A 16,260-nucleotide genomic window follows, 5' to 3' on the forward strand; every position below is an offset into this window, starting at 1 on the left:
CGTCGGGAATATAAGCACAGCCAAGTCGCTACAAAAGAGCAGAAAGCAATTTGCTAGCAGACGAAAAAGATCCTTAACAGGGGGATCTAGGTAATTGTCTGGTTATACATCTATTCTATAAATTTATTCAGACGAACATGTTTGCTTAGTCACATATGATTTATTCCAAAAATACGAGCGACTTAGTTTTTGGAAGATATTTTTGTCCTAAAAAACTCATAGTTACAGCTAATTATTTATGTGTATGAAATGAAAAAATAGCTGCCCTTTCCTAACAAAATATATACAACTTCTAACCAATAAAATTCTAGATTTGTCCTTCACTGTGTTCTTGTTGGTCCAATTTACTGAGTAGGTATCTAGATATACTATATTTATTGATGGTATAATGATTTCATTGTATGTTGTTAGTCATCTAATTATTCAAGTAATTTTCTAGACTTTCTTTCTATCACTACTTATATCTTTCTCTCTCTCTCCTTCCTTCTCTCTCTCATTTCTTATTTTCTTTTATCCCTCCTATAACTTCTCATTTATAAAAAAAAATACAAATCATAATAATAGCTAGGCATTTTACTTAGTTTATTCTTATCATTGAATTAAATAAATAAACAACTTTGTATGGAAACAGAGTTATAACTTATTATTGAATAAATATTTATTACTTTTATGAAAATAAAAATTTTCAAGGTATATTGACTTGAATTATGGTTCAAGAGAGCTGCAAAACTTACGAGAACATTGGGTTTCTGGCAAATCAGGTAACTCGTAGACATAAAAATCTTCTGGGCATTTAGCAACCTCAACAGATGTGGACCAATGACATGAAGAATCATCATCTGTTTCACTTGATCTTGATCTTGATAAGGCTTTCAGCTTCTTGAAGCTCCGCCTCCCCTTGTTATTGACATTTCTTCTGGTGTCTGGCCATATTTGTGAGTGAAAGTATTCGTCCGCATCTGTTACAGGGGCCATTTTTCGCTACATAGACCCTTGCTTGTCTTTGTTCTTGTTGAGTTTCTTGTCCCTCCCTCTCCCTGCAAGTTCTCTTGTGTCTTGCTAAGTTCGCCTTACTAATATATTTATCACAGTAGTTGCATTTTCTTTGGTTATCTCTGTCAGGTACTATTCCATCACAACTTTTTTTGTGATTCCATAGGTTCGCCTCTTGTTGGAAGACTTGGTTGCATTTATCACAGGTGAAAGTTACTTTCTGACTAGATATATAATGCAATCTTTTGGCATGGACGGCCAGGCCTGCCTTGCTTAGACAGACTTTGCCACACCCTTCAAAGTCACATATTAGGGATTCATCCTCTGTTCTTGTGATGTTCCTTTCCATCCTCTCCTCCTGGTTCTTGTTCCCCAACTGTTTCTCCCACTTGTCTAGGTGCTTCATCCTTGCCTTGACTAGCCTCTTCCACGTTTTTCTTTCAGTGAGTGTACTTATCTTGGTATAGTCCCACCCTGCTTCTTTGACTAGCTTCTTATAGAAAAGAACGGTCTTTCTTTTCTTACCTGGAACCTTGGGTAGATCCTCCAACTGCTCCATCCATCCCAAGGTGACAGATTTGACAATCCTGTCATCCTCCATCCTCATCAGGTGACCTAGTCTCTCCAAGCATCTCTTCTCCACCTTAAGTCTAATGGATTTGACCCCTAGCTCCGACCTGACATTCTGCATGTTCACTCCCTCCTCCTGCATCTGGATCAGGGGTGGTTTATTCTTCCTGCTCCAGATGTATCTGTACATGCGGTCAACACAGCTCTGGAGTTTCTTGATATCTCTTAACTGCCAGGTACGTACATGGCAGTCAAAGAGCATCGTGCTCTTGACACAAGCCTGCGTGATCTGGGCCTGGGCCTTTTTGGACAGTTTTGAGCCTCTAAGCTGTCCTTTGACCTTAAACCACGCTGCTCCCGCCCGTTTCTTCCGCTGCTTGATATCGTTGTCTGGTCCTAGCCAGGTTCCCAACATCCTTATCTTTCCTCCCTACTCCGTCCCAAATAACACCTCCTCCTCCTTGTCATCATTGTTCCTTTCTTCATACCAACCCATCACCTCCTTAATAGCTGGTAATCAGATCTCCATCTCCTTTCTGCATCCTATAACCGACGTATCATCTGCATACAGCTCCTTGTCAATACGAATCCTCTTGGCCTCCGAGTTAGGTTTCTCCCAGATCTTATCTGATGGGATTAATGATCCTGGGACCCATTTGTATGCAATCCCTACCTCTAAACCTGCCTCCTCTGCTTTTCTCTTTCTGTTGTCCGCAGCTACTCTCATAACTACCTGATGGTAAACATTAAAGAGCACCGGAGATGATGGATCTCCCTCTCGGAGCCCTCTGGCTGGCACCCATGGGTCACTCATACCCTCTCTGCCTCTGACTTTGTACTCTGTACATTCATGAAGTCCTTTCAGAACCCTCAGTGCTTTTGGTCCCATGCCATACTTGGTCAGGATTCCCCACAGGGCAGGTTTATTTACCCTGGGGTAGGCCTTTCTCAAGTCCAGGAGCCTCGCCACTGGAACTGTCTCTGGATCCTGTCTCTGTCCTTGCGCCTCCATCCTCCGTCTCAAATCTGTTGCATCCTCATGAATCCTTATCATCACCTGAGTTGCATCTGCTGTTGACCTTCCTTTCCTAAAACCCGACTGATCATCATCAAACAGCTCCAACTTCTCCGCCCATATTCTAATTCTGTTCGCCATTATCCTTGCTAAAATTCTGCTGCCCATGGCCAGCAGTACCACTCCTCTGTAATTGTCTCTCAGATTTCTATCACCTTTCTTGTGTAGTGGAACAACTATACCAACCTTCAACTCCTCCTCCCACTTGTCAGCATCATTTTCAAACATAAACTGGACCAGTCTTATAATCCTCTCTGTCACCTCCTCTCCTCCTTTCATCAGCATAATAAGTCTAACTCCATCTTCTCCTGGCGCTGAGTCTCTCATCTTTCTCATCTCTGTCAGGATTTCCTCTCTTTCTGGAGTGGCCTCTAGCATTTCACTCCATTCTCTGGCTCTGTCTGTGTTGCTTATGTCTGTTACTCTATTTACGGCTCTTTCAATTTCCTCTGGTGTGTTTTCAAATCTTTCTTCAGAAACTTTTTTAAAATGTTCTCTGAATTCTTCTTTGGTAATTGTTGTAGAGTCTGTCGGGCCCTTCCAATCACGTCTCCCCAGGTCTTTTAGCACTTTATACATTTTGCCTGAGTCACCTCTGCCTTCAGCTTCTTGGCATTCTCTGATTCTGTCGTCCCACCATTCTGTCTCCCACCTCCTTGTCTCTCTCTTCATTTCGCGTCTTGCCTCTCGTAACGTTTCTCTGGCACGCTCCATTTCTCCGTCCATTTCTTCTCCATTCCATCTGGCTGTTTCTGCAATCCTGTTACGCTCGGTTACAGTGCCAGCAATCCTGCTTTTCATGCGCTGTAGCTCCTCCTCCTTACCGACCATCCAGGGATTTTCAATCCTTCTCTCTGACTCTCCACAAACTTCTTTAGCTGCTTTAGTCACTATCTCCATTATCTCTCTGTATTTTGTTGTTTCGGCCATCTCATTTCTCTCCATATTTCCTGTGAGTTCGTTTATCTTTTGTCTGTACAGTATCGCCGTTTCTGTTTCCTTCAATTTTTCCCACCTGATTTTTGGTATCTTTTTCTTCACCTGTGTCTTCCAGTGCCATTTCTTGATCTCCAGTACTAACTTTTTCGGTTTATGATCTGAGATTGTCATTTCCCCAACTGTATTTAACTTTCTGACATACCTATGCCTGTCTTCTTGCCTCATGATGAAACCATCGATCTCGTACCATCAACCTAGCATCCTGTTGAACCATGTACCGCGTTTTTTCTGATTGAAAAAACTGTTGAGATATGTTAATCCCTGTTCTTGACACCATCTGGCGTTTTCCTGTTACAAAATTTTTTATCAATTTGAAAATTTGAGTACCCCCCCCCCCCCCCCCCCCCCCCCCCCGACAGTCTGGATAGTCTGCGGGAGGAGGAAAAGATTTGGACACAGGAAAAAGGCAAGCTTCAATTTAATTCAATAACGTGCTGTGTGGGGAAGCCGAGCGAAGCGAGGCTTCTCCACAGCACGTTATTGAATTAAATTGAAGCTTGCCTTTTTCCTGTGTCCACAACTTGATGTCGGGGTACTCTAATTTTCTAAATTTCAAAAACTATTTTAGGTTAGGTTAGGTTAGGTTATAGGCTAGGGAGCCGAGCGCTGCGGCCACGGATGTTCGTTGTCTGGGGTAATTTAATTTTCTAAATTTCAAAAAACTATTTTAGGTTAGGTTAGGTTAGGTTATAGGCTAGGGAGCCGAGCGCTGCGGCCACGGATGTTCGTTGTCTGGGGTACTTTAATTTTCTAAATTTCAAAAAACTATTTTAGGTTAGGTTAGGTTAGGTTATAGGCTAGGGAGCCGAGCGCTGCGGCCACGGATGTTCGTTGTCTGGGGTACTTTAATTTTCTAAATTTCAAAAAACTATTTTAGGTTAGGTTAGGTTAGGTTATAGGCTAGGGAGCCGAGCGCTGCGGCCACAGATGTTCGTTGTCGGCTATTTCTTTTAAATATTGCTACGCAACCCACAAATAAAATTGTTCTTGCTAAAAAAACGCGGACGAGACATAAAGGGGACTGGGAAAAGGGGGTTGTTGGTCAGATGGGAGAGGAAAGGGGTAAACTATACAGTAAAAAAACGCGGACACGTAGCGGACATGGAGTGCTCGCATGATGTGAGGGAGAACATTAAGGGGGTGGGGAAAAGGGGGTTGTTGGTCAGATGGGAGGGGAAAGGGGTACAGTAAGAATTCTGCTATAAATAGAGTGAAAGCTTGTAGCTGTTTGTTAGTCGACTACAATATGCCTTGTAGTGAGGGACTGCGATCCTAAACTGGTTGGCATGGTTGACTAAGGAGCCTGAGGCAAGGCAAGGCAAGGCTCGTGTCTCGCCTTATATACCCTCCCTCCCTTCCTCCTGTCCAACCTAATAATAGTTTACTTAAATTATTATTTTGTTGTCGGGGGGGGGGGGGGGGGGGGGGGGCTACTCAAATTTTCGAAATCGCTAAAAATAATACTAAGAGGAATCTACCCACCATCTGATCAGCTCCCTTCCTCGTTCATTGGAAACTCTGAGACCAAACTTCCCCTTGACACCTTGCACCTCCTCTCCTCCTCCTACATGCGCATTGAAATCTCCTCCACAGACAAATATGTTTCTTCTTGCCCACTGTTTGTGCTCTGCTAGAATGTCTCTCTCAATCTCAATCTCATCCTCGTTATTACCCGTAAAAACCGGTAGGTAAACCGCCGTTAACGCCAGACCTCTCGTTATCACTGACACTGCTCTCTTGTTCAACTTTTTTGCTTGACCATTGTCACACCACCCTTGCAGTAAATCTCCTCTTAACAATACTCCAGCTCTTTCTGCAAACACTATCGCTGTCAAATTTTCTCCTTCACCAAACCACGCTACACCTTCTCTTTCTGCACGCACCTCACTCAACAACACTGCATCCCACTTCTCTTTCCTTGCCTTCTCCGCCACCTTTCTTGCTTTAGCTTTATTCATCGTTCCAAGGGACATCCTTTGTACGTTCCAGGTTATAATGTTGTATTTTGTTGTCTTATCTGTCGTCTTCTTTCTCTTTTCTTGTCTTTTTGCCCGCCTCCTTTCCCTCCTAGCTTGCTTTCCCTCTTCAGTTTTGTTTCTCCCAGGCCCCAGATTGGGGTGTAACGTCTGTAGCCTTAGTCTTATTGTGTTTGTTAACTGTCTTTCACTCTTAACACCATCCAAAATGTCGCCCACAAGGGGCCTTCGCCACGAAATTTTTATAGAGAGGGGCGGAGTGGCTGGGTACGCCCCCCTCTGTTGCCAAAAAAAGCACCATGGCTGTCCTCCCATGTCGGGTCTCCTTCCTGGTTCGCTTCTCCGGCCTCCTGGATTCTTTGCCGCCAGTTTTGTTGCCAATCCTGTCGTTCCCGCTGGTCCTGCGGGGAAGGGATCCATTTGCACCAGCCATCTGTTTCACTACATACTTTAGCTTCAATTTCGTCACCATCTTTCATATTAGATATGTCATTACTTACATCTGATATATAAAGTACACCATTTGTGGCACAGTGGTGGGTTCCTGGGGACTTAGTAGCCATTCTAAATCCAGCTGGTGGCACAAATCGATAGTGACCAGTGCCCTGCCAGTCTTTGCTCATTCCATCCCTTTGAGTAGAGTCGCATTCATATTCTCAAGGATAATATTCATTTCTTCTTTAGAAATCAAGAGTAAGGTAATCAAAGCACTGAAGAGGACTGAAACAATTCATGGATCCTCCTGAACACCCAACACAAGATTTAATTTCTGAACACTCACTATACAGAAAGCATTAGTTTTCAAAATTTGTTGATTGATCAAACCAGGCGTAACCCATGCAGCAATCAGTAGCTATACAAGCTGTGTGTCATTCTTCAGCAGTTGAAGTTGAAATTGTATCCTGCATCTGTGTCACAATTTCAAATAAACCTGGTTGGGACAGTGCCACTAAAACAGTCCCCACAAACATGAATACCATCCAGTTCAGCAAACTCATAGCACCAGCCAACAGCATCATTGAATGTCCAAGTGTATCCCTTGCAATCAGGTTCATCATCACAAAGGGCTAGGCAATCTTGTTCAGTTGGTATCCCAAAGTGGGCGATATCTCTTCCAGGCACAAAATTCCAGGTTAAGCCTTTACCTGTGACTTTACACTTCAATCCTTGGGCTGAACTTAACAATGTAGCTCCAAATATTAGGACCAGCATGACAGGCTTTGCAAGTGTTGCCATGCATGAATTATATATCATACTATTTTTTTTATTTCAAAAAATATCTTAATTAATGCTTATTGCTTATCTCTAATGAATTTTAGAACACATTGATAAAAAATTAAATACGTATTATCAAAGCTTAAAATGTTATTTACATCACAGTGTTCAAACTTATTACTTAACAATATCCAACAGCAATAAAAGACACAAAATCATGAACTAAGTGATTTATAGAGCTGATATTCAGTGGCCCTAAAGAAAATAAAGGGAGAAAAAGTAAACAAATTTAAGGAATCGGAATCGGTCAAAACCTTATATGTAAATATATGTTTAAGTATGTTTGTGTAGCATAAACAACAGGCCAAATAAGTGGTATAATGCTACTCTTTAGTATAAGTATCTTTTTAAAAATATCAGTAGTCTATCTGAAATAGTATCCGATTCAAAGTTTAAATACCCCTCCCCCCCTAAAACAAAAACCTTTGACGTTTATGGACGATAAACCTATAGACTGACAGATGGACGTACAGACAATCTTACTCTTTCTTTCTCTCTCTCTCTCTCTCTCTCTCTCTCTCTCATTCTTCTCTCTCTATCTTTCTCTATCTATCTATTTTCTCTCTCTCTCTCTCTCTCTATCTCCAGACAATATATGGATGATATAAGTTTACTAATGCAATACTTGTCTTACATATTTCACCTTTTTTACCAGCGAAGATACTCTGCAATTTCAAAATTGCCATCTGTACGTCCATTCATTACACCGGTAAATATAAAGCTTATGATCTTAGCTGCTATTTAAAATAGATGTCGTTAATTCTTGATAATAGGTGAGGATCTACTTTATAGTTAACTTTGTATGACTGTCTGTCTGACTTTACATTTTAGTGTATATTTGATTTGGGATTTTCTCTGCTTTTACTAAAGGTAAAGGGAGATTCCAGGGACAATTAGAATATATCAATTTGTTCTTCTTTGGATTTAGAATAAATGATTTAAACTCAACATGTGCTCAATTACTTACTTAATTTGTTTGTCATGTCCATCCATGATTTTTATGCTTATCTTCTTGGAAGTTGTCATCCTTGTTTTATTTTCTCTCCCTTTATCTCCTTTAACCTCTCTCTCTCTCTCTCTCTCTCTCTCTCTCTCTCTCTCTCTCTCTCTCTCTCTCTCTCTCTCTCTCTCTCTCTCTCTCTCTCTCTCTCTCTCTATCTATCTATCTATCTCTTTCTATCTCTCTCTCTCTCTCTTTGTCGCATTCTTTAAATTTTCTCTTACCTATCAACAGTCTATAAATTATTGAAAGGTAAAAATATTCCAAAGAAAGCATCTGAAATATTAGACAGTTCTTAAGAATGTTTCAAAAGAACGACTTCATATATAAAACGTATTTTTGATGATTATTTTAAGATAGGTTATATTAAGTAAAAGCTAGATCCCCGGAATGGTACCCCGTAGGGATAGATCTTAGTAAATTATCATTTTAAAATTCGTGTCCCTATTCAATATAAAATGGAACTAGACTGTAGACAATATATGACCTTAAACTACTCAATTTATATATCCTATGTTCTTTATATCTATTACTTTTATTATTAACCTTCTATTCATTGATTTATCTATATATGTCAATATGTAATACTTGTAGCTACGGCCTAGAAGCCTTAAGGGGCTCTTGAAGGTGGGGTAGAAATGGTGGGCGACCACTTTACCCTTTTGGGGGGTTCTTTGTTCTAGGGGCAAATTCTCTTGTTACCCTCCCTCAAAACAGTTACGAAACTCAAGACCTGTGCGAAGCTTAAGACAAACCCCAAACTGTCCCAGTTTTGAGCAAGACGATTCCAGTTACGTCATATACGTTTCGGGAAAGAAAAAGGGAAGGGGGGAAGAAAATCTCTTCAAAAGAGATGGAAGAAAAGGGAAGAGATTTTCTTCCCCCCTTCTCTTTTTATATGACGTCACAGGAATCGTCTTGCTCAAAACTGGGACAGTTTGGGGCAACAACCCTCGATTAGTCATGATAATGAGATGCGCCTGTTGATGGACCAATGCATTCCCTCTACTCTTGCAATTGATGTCAAGTGCCTGACATAGCGACATTATATTTAACGTCTTTAGCATAAACAGACTTTTCAAAGCATTTTTAAACGGGTATATCTACTAAAATTTACAAAGCAAAGCTATTTATTAGCCAAACATTATTAAATTGCAAGAAATAGTATTTTACTGGTTATTCGCCTATGTACTATTAAACTTCGCACATTCTCAGACTACTTGGTATCTGTCACACTTTATCTATATATCTAATTTTTTCCAGACAAAATATTGCTTTTCCATTGTCTATACTTAGTGTTTGACTTTGTATTAAATAAATTATCTATAATAAATATCAATTTTTAGGACTGAGGATAGATAGATAATAGACGGAGAAATAGATAGATAGATAAATAATCATAGAAATAGACGGATAAATTGAAAAAAAACAGGCGAATAAATAGATTTAGAGATGGATAGATAGATTGAAAGATATTTTAATATTTATAGAAGCATAGATATAAATTTAGATAGAATATAGATAGAAAAATAGATAGATAGATAGATAGATAGATAGATATATAGAAACCTAGACTGTAAAGGCCTAACTGATCAGTATTCTAAACCTGGAACTCTGGAACCAAAAGTTTGACTGTAAAACTCAGGGATCTAAGGGGATAAGACAATGGCCGATAAATTGATGTACATTCCCAATGAAGATACACAAAATTACCCTTTCTGTATATTTCAAATACTTCTTGCAATATTTGAATACTAAACTTAATGAACCTAACAATCAAAATTCATTTAGAGTTTCCAAAGTTGTTAGTCCAACGAATTAGTGTTAAAATAAAATGTTGGGGACTAGTGTAAACAGCCCAATGTCCCCTACCTGCCTGGTAAAACTAGACAGGTATGGGGATAATGGATCAGTATTCTGATTTTCTAAATAGATGGTCAGACATACAGATACCCAATTAGGACAGAAAAATAAATACAATCTATATATGTTGGATGTTGCCCCAGATTTACATGTACTCCAATAAAGTTGCACTTGCAGCTGGCTAAAAAAGTTAAAGAAGCTCATCATAGTGCCTGTAAAAAGAGGATAATTTTAAAGACTTTTGTCAAACATTCCGAACGACGTCATATTAGATCAATGGTCATTTATTCTTCTTTAAACGACAAATTGTAATCTACAGAAGGTGTAATTTTGTGTATCATCATTGGATGTGTACATCAATTCACCGGCCATTGTTTTTTCCCTGACTTAAACTAATCCGGAGATATTTAGGTACCAAAAGACATGCATACAAAAAAGTACATGAATCCTAAAAAACTGTTAGAAAATAAGATGGATAGAAAGATAGATGGATAGTTAGATGGATAGATAGAAAGTTAGATGGATAGATAGAAAGATAGATGGATAGATAGAAAGATAGATGGATAGATAGAAAGATAGATGGATAGATGGATAGATAGAGAGATAAATAGATAAATAGATGGATAGATTGAAAGATAGATGGATAGATAGAAAGATATATGGATAGATAGAAAGATAAATGGATATATAGAAAGATAGATGGATAGATAGTAAGATAGATGGATAGATAGAAAGATAGAAAGATAGATGGATAGATAGAAAGATAGATGGGTAGATAGATAAATAGATAGAAAGATAGATGTATAGATAGAAAGATAGATGGATAGATAGAAAGATAGATGGATAGATAAGAAGATATATGGATAGATAGAAAGATATATGGATAGATAGAAAGATAGATGGATAGATAGAAAGATAGATAGAAAGATAGATGGATAGATAGAAAGATAGATGGATAGATGGATAGATAGAAAGATAGAAAGATAGATGGATAGATAGAAAGATAGATAGAAAGATAGATGGATAGATAGAAAGATAGATGGATAGATAGATAGATAGAAAGATAGAAAGATAGATGGATGGATAGAAAGATAAATAGAAAATAAGCTATAGATAGATATAAAGACAGGCCCATAAATAATTCATTTTACACAAATACAAAAAGCTAACAAGTTTTAATAAACAAGGACGATCAAATCAATAATAAGAGTATAAACTTGGGGATTTTAAGGGATAGGGCATTGGGAAGATAAATTGAAGTACGTTACCCCTTCTGTAAATAAAAATATTTGTTTTCAATCTTCGGACACTTAAAGTTTGAACCACCAATTAAGAACTCTTTAAATAGGTAAAGAATCGAATGAACGAAAGTGTTTATTTGGGGGCCAGTTAAATTAACAGTATCTTGTACTCTCCCTTCCTGGTTGACATTTTAGGACATTTTATTCTAGTCGACTTATAGTACAGGAATTAGTTTTGATACATCTTGTTAAATAGATTTGCTACGAAAATCCAGGGAGGAAGAGGACATTGGAGTGTAAATTATACTGGTTCCCAAAGTTTGGGTTCATTTATTACATCTTAATTGATTGGTTTAAGCAGTGTCTAATTTTTTATCAATGATTTTGGTCTACAAAACGGGTAATTATTTTTCATACAATGTCTTATCCCTTTAGATCCCTGACCAAAATGTGTTTAACAAGAGTATTAATTAAAAACAAGGTGTTGAATTTTGGTGGGCCATCTCTTCCGCCTATAGAGATATACTCAGAATGTTTTAAATTTACAATAAGTCATAATCAATTTATTATATAAAGTATTTAGGTTTTTTGTCTCAAGTACTACTGAACCGATTGGCTTCTATATTTCAATTAAGCTTATCATAAGTCCTATGATGTTTCTAGGCGTTTTCTCGGTTTTAAGCTATTTTCTAGCCCCTTTTAATACAGAGCCCCTGTAGTGTGTTATGTGTTTCCTGGGCAGATCTTTACTAAGTTTGCTAACAAAAATATCTTTCTCAATTTTTTTCCAACAAAATAGAGTGAGATAGTCACCCCCTCCCCTACCCAATCCCCAGGGGATAATATATAATAATATTATGGGGACATTTTCTAAATAAAAAGGGATATTTGTGCTGTAATAATAATTTTTCGATTTTGGTAACTTGTGATAAAATTAAAGAATACAGGGGGCATGAGCTGTAAGTAATTTTCCCTTGGGGGGTGTGGATCTTTAATTGGGTCTTTGAAATCAGCCAATAGCAGCAAACAATTTGCCAGTAGAAGAAAAAGGTCCCCGCCACCAGGGCCAGGTAGTTGTCTGGGTTATACATTTATTATTGTGATATATTCAACGGAAGTAAGGGCACACCACTGGATTTAATCTTGATATTGAATTCAAAACAAAAAGTTTTGATTCACAGTTTTGGAGATATTAGAACCAGAGAGAGAGAGAGAGAGAGAGAGGGGGGGGGGGAGAGAGAGAGAGTGAGAGACAGAGGGAGAAAAACAGTAAATAGAGAATATAAAAGGAGATAAAAACACAGAAAAACAGATAATGATAGAAAAATAGAAAAAAATATAGTATGAGATTGGAATATTAATTAGATACATATAGAATGTAGGAAAGTAAAGAGAAAGAGAGAGAGAAAGAAATAGAGAGATATCAGAGATAAAGAGAATGAGAATTAATTAGAGAGTGTAGGACAACAAGTTTTAATTGGCAAAAACTAATTTATTTCATCTAGATATAAGCCTGTTTCTATAGTTGTTTAAGTTATTAGTATAACAGTAGAATTAAAACCTTGGTTAATTGATCCTATAGTTGTTTACTACCCTAGTATTACAACAAATTCAATACCTTGATTAAGTGGTTCCTAAAGGTGTTTACTACCGTAGTATGACAGTAGCTGATTTACTAGGTCTAGTGTAAATGTTTTCTATAGTTGTTTACTATCCTAGTATGACAGTAAACATACACAGTTATGACAAATTTGTTCCTATAGTTGTTTACTATTCTAGTATAACAGTAGACTTACACAGCATAAGGTAATTGATTCCTATAGTTGTTTACTACCCTAGTATGATAGTAGATTTACAGTCTAGGGTAACTCGTTCAAAAGTTGTTTGATTCACTACTATAACAGTAGTCTTAAAGCATATGCTTATAGTTGTTTACTACCCTAGTATGGTAGTAGCATTACACCCTAGGCTAAAAGTAAGCATTTCCCCTTTTCTATATACTCCCCCCCCCTACCCGCCCCAAACCAAAAAAGGATTATCGTAGCTACGACTGATGCATACATAGACATAACCTAATGATATATTAGCTTTGCTGCTAACAAGAATGACAATATCCATAAAAAAGATGCTTAATAAATTTAAACAAAAATTCCTTAAAATATACAATAATTGACAATATTTGCTTATAAATATGCTTAGTTTTTAATTATACCTAATTGTCCAATGAATCCAAACTCCAGTAATTAGAATGATATTATTTAGATTTGTATTAGATTGCCAAAAATCACTATGCTTGAAATGGAAATACGGACTTTCTGGTAATGATTAGAGAGTGGCTTTCTAAATTGTACCTAACAGATACTTGAGTTATCGGATTAAATTTGAAATCTACATCACAATTCTAACTACCTAAATTAACTATTAACGTTATGAACGGACGTACGACCAGTCCTAATTGTAGAAAAGCTTCGCTTTTAAAAATAATTAGGTATGTATGTATGCATATCATATTTCTAACCAAACATGGTTATCTCAAAAGTCAACTTATTTATCTCTATCAATTTGAGGGAGGGGAGGCCCGAGGGGGGTATATGTCAGGGAGGAAGAGGACATCAGGCTGTTTATTATATAAGTCCCCAAAGTTTTGTAATAACGTCATCTTATTCGTTGGCTTAGCAACTTTGGGGACTTTTATTGGATTGGTTTTCATTTAGTAGAGTGTTCAAACATTTAAACCACTAATTGTAATCTACAGAAGAGGTAATATTTGTATCATCATTTGGGATGTACATCAATTTATCGACCATTGTAATAAAGGTACTATTACCATTGTCTTATATGCATTCTACAAAATAGATATTAGAATACAACAAAATGGTGATTAATTCTATGATTTTTATTTATTTTCCGTAAACAATTGCTTATAATACGATAAATGTATTTTTAGAACCAATTCAAATCCAGCGGATATAACAAAACTTCGGAGCCATACAACTTTACCGATTGAGTTCTCCATTTTAGGGTAGCTTCATGTTGGTCATGGGATGGTTTTATAATTTTTTTTTTATGTTTTCTTATAAGGTCTATTAATGAGCTATTTGTCTGATAGTAACGTTGCAACGAATATTAGTTATTACGTCTATTATTTTCTCGTATTTATTCGAATCCGGTGGATAGGAACCGGTTCCCATCCATATGAAAAAAATTTGTCTAGCATCGTATTATATCCAGCTTTCTACAAATATAAAAATGTACAATCATAAGATTAAAACCAGTTTTTTAGCCCGTGCCTTCGGCACCTTTTGGCTAAAAAAACTGGTTTTTATCTTATAAAGTTTTTGTTTTATAATGTCCAAGGCTACCATTTGTTTTTCAGAATAATTATTTCCTGTTTTTAGGTAGTATCAATTTACACTATTTTTAATAAGAATAGACAAACAATATAAAAGTAGCAGGATATCTTTATGTGTGTCTGCTTGAAAAGATGGATCTGGTTCACCAAGTGAACCGATATTATTCTCCTTTATAGTGAACTTTCATGTAAGTAAAATGTAATATAAAATTTTTTCTTTCCAACTAATTGGCAGACCGACACCCTCCCCCCTCTCCCCTCCATCTCAAGCCCCCATAGAGGCTCTAGGGGCGTAGCAGCTAGTAGATATGTATATAAATATAGAAAGTAGATGAATAGAAAGATAGACAGATACTAAGTTTTGCATTTTCGCTTTAATTAACAGAGACAAATATTTAGATTGTAAGATTACTATATCTATTATTTTTCAGGGATCTTAAGGGATAAGACAATTGACTGATTTACAACCCCAATCATGAGAACCAAAAATTACCCTTTCTGCCTTAAAAAAATACATAGAATACCCTTTTTTTCCTAGCCTAAAACCTTAAAAATACAGACATAAATCCTACGACTTTATAATATACTAGCGGTTTCGCCCCTAGCCTCTAGGGGCTTTGACCCAAGAGGGGATCGAACAGACGGGGAACGGACAGACAGACAGACAAACGGACGGACAGACATCATTCTAATTTGTATTATAGACGATTTTATAATATATGATTTGGCTCATAAGCAATGCCTTAGAGGTTCGAATTCTCAAAAAAATTTTGAACCAGAGAGAAGGGTATACATTTCTGAAATATTTTTTTTATTAAATCAACGTTATTTTACTGAGACAACTATATAAAGGATAAGCTAAAAAGATTTTTAAATATTACTATTTTATATTGTTAGTTGCTGTAATAAGAAGGTTTGGTACAGGCTTATGTATACTTATTTTTGTAAAAGATAAGTTAAGGCTAGCCTTATATTGATATGAGAGGTTTATGTAAGGCTAAAGTATGCCTATCAAAATCTTTACTTAAGCTTGACATTACTAAATTTAAGGGTAGCCTATCTCCCCTAAACTAAAGTAAAGCTAAAGATACCCTTATTTTTAAGGGGTCCCTAATAAACCGTTTGTGATTAGCTATAACAATATGTCTATTACACTAGTCCCCAAAGTTTTATAATAACGTAATCTTATTCAACTTTGGGGACTTTAGTTAATTTAGATTGGTTTAGTTATTTAGTTGAGTGTTCTAAAAACTAATTTTGATCTACAAAAGGGGTAATTTTGTGTGAAATCATTGGAGATTGTCTTATCCCTTTAATCCCTGCTTTAGAACCCTCCCAGAGTGTCGATTTACAAACCATAATTGACGATTAAGTTATGTCATTGCATACAGGGATACAAAGGGATAAGACAGTGGCTGATAAATTGATGTACAACTCCACTGATGATACACAAAATTATCTCTTCCGTAATTTGCAATTTGTGGTTGAAACGTTTGAATACTCAACATAATGAACAAACCAATAAAAACTCAATAAAAGTCCCTAAAGTTGTTTGGCCAACGTATAAGAAAACGCCGTTTAGTTTAATAAACAGCCTAATGTCCCCTCCCTCCCTGCCTTGCATCATTCTGTCACTGTAAAGTATGAGGCTTGCTAAGGGTATAATTATACTGTCATACTAGGGTAGTAAACAACTATGAAACCATTCCAAAGTGTAATTAGATATTTAAATAAGGACAGCTTTAGGGCGAGTTTTAAAACTGTTATTTAATAGTTTTTGACAGTAGAATTACAGCCTATGCTACCCTTATACTGTACTGTTATACACCTATAGAACGAGGACTTTAGGGATTTTAAGAACCATTTAGATTACCAATGGATTAAGGAAGAGTAAGATTTAAGTAGTAAAGTTGTTC

The sequence above is a fragment of the Acartia tonsa genome, chromosome 13, assembly GCF_053477335.1.
Source record: "Acartia tonsa isolate MP-2025a chromosome 13, ASM5347733v1, whole genome shotgun sequence".
NCBI classification, from domain to species: domain Eukaryota; kingdom Metazoa; phylum Arthropoda; class Copepoda; order Calanoida; family Acartiidae; genus Acartia; species Acartia tonsa.